General features: G+C 37.4%; 1 pseudogene; it reads right to left on the reverse strand.

Moving 5' to 3' along the window:
- Window positions 1–854: 854 nt before the first annotated feature.
- LOC116913027 lies at window positions 855–993 on the reverse strand (annotated as a pseudogene).
- Window positions 994–1,244: the final 251 nt, after the last annotated feature.

A 1,244-nucleotide genomic window follows, 5' to 3' on the forward strand; every position in this document is an offset into this window, starting at 1 on the left:
AAGTGTGGCCTCAGCTTGACTGTTGTGCTGCTGGATATAGTTATACCCTGATGGAAAACATAAATACATGGCTATCAAACACCTTAGAGCTATAATCTGCATTTTCCTAAGATAGAGAAGTACTTGGCATAGATTATAATAAAGTGGTTCTCAACCTTCCTAGTGCTGCAACTCTTTAGTACAGCTCCTCATGTTGTGGTGATCCCCAACCAAATTTTGTTGCTACTTCAGAATTGTAACTTTGCTACTATTATGAATTGTAGCAAATATTTAATATTCAGAATATTTGATATACAATCCCCAAAGGGTCAGGATACACAGATTGAGAACCACAGCTATAGTTACGCATATAAAACTTGTGCTGCTATCACAAGTGACTTAAATATGGAGTTGTATGCACCACATTTGGAAAGCAGAGGCTCTCAGAAGCCTAAAAGAACAGAAAAATTATTTAGGTTAGTGAGGATTAATATTGGTACTTAAAAATGAGGAGCATATATTGAGACAAAGATAACCATTCCTATAGTTTTACTTTCTCCCTGGAGGGAATACCGTTTCTTCTCTACGCAACATGGTGACTTCCCTTGAAGATTTCATTCACATGCCTTAAGTTACGCCTATCCCAAATCATCACTTACAAAGAATGATTTTCTATTTTGGAAAAGATTTATATTTTCTTACAACAAAATGTCAAGGAGGAAGTTAATATGGTTTTTGTACCTACTGTATAATTGTTCTCTCTCTCTCTCTCTCTCTCTCTCTCTCTCTCTCTCTCTCTCTGTGAATCACCCTTCCTCCCTGTCTCTCTGTCTCTCCCTCTATATTTCTCTCTCTTTCTGTTCCCCCGTGTGTGTATGTGTGTGCTTTATAAAAAATAATATAGTTCATAAAAACAATGTCCAACCATAATAGATAAATTTACAATACTCAAACCTATATTAGTGAATTTTCTTACTGCTACACTTGATCTTAGCCAAAAGGCTGAGAAGTGATGAATTTCTTATTTCTATTACCAAATGTAAGAGCAGATGAAAACTAGGGGATGATGGCTCACTCACAGTTTGAGGGGACACAGTCCTTCATGGCAGAAAAGCAGTTTGAGGCTGCAGCTGCAGGGGTGTGACTACTTTCTCTAGTTAGGTCCTTCCTCCTAATGGTTCTGTTACTTCCCCAAATAGTATCACCAGCAAGGGATCAATATTTCATGTTAATAAGCCTCTGGGGATTATTTTACACCCACAATG

Source organism: Rattus rattus, chromosome 11, assembly GCF_011064425.1.
Source record: "Rattus rattus isolate New Zealand chromosome 11, Rrattus_CSIRO_v1, whole genome shotgun sequence".
In the NCBI taxonomy this organism is placed as follows: domain Eukaryota; kingdom Metazoa; phylum Chordata; class Mammalia; order Rodentia; family Muridae; genus Rattus; species Rattus rattus.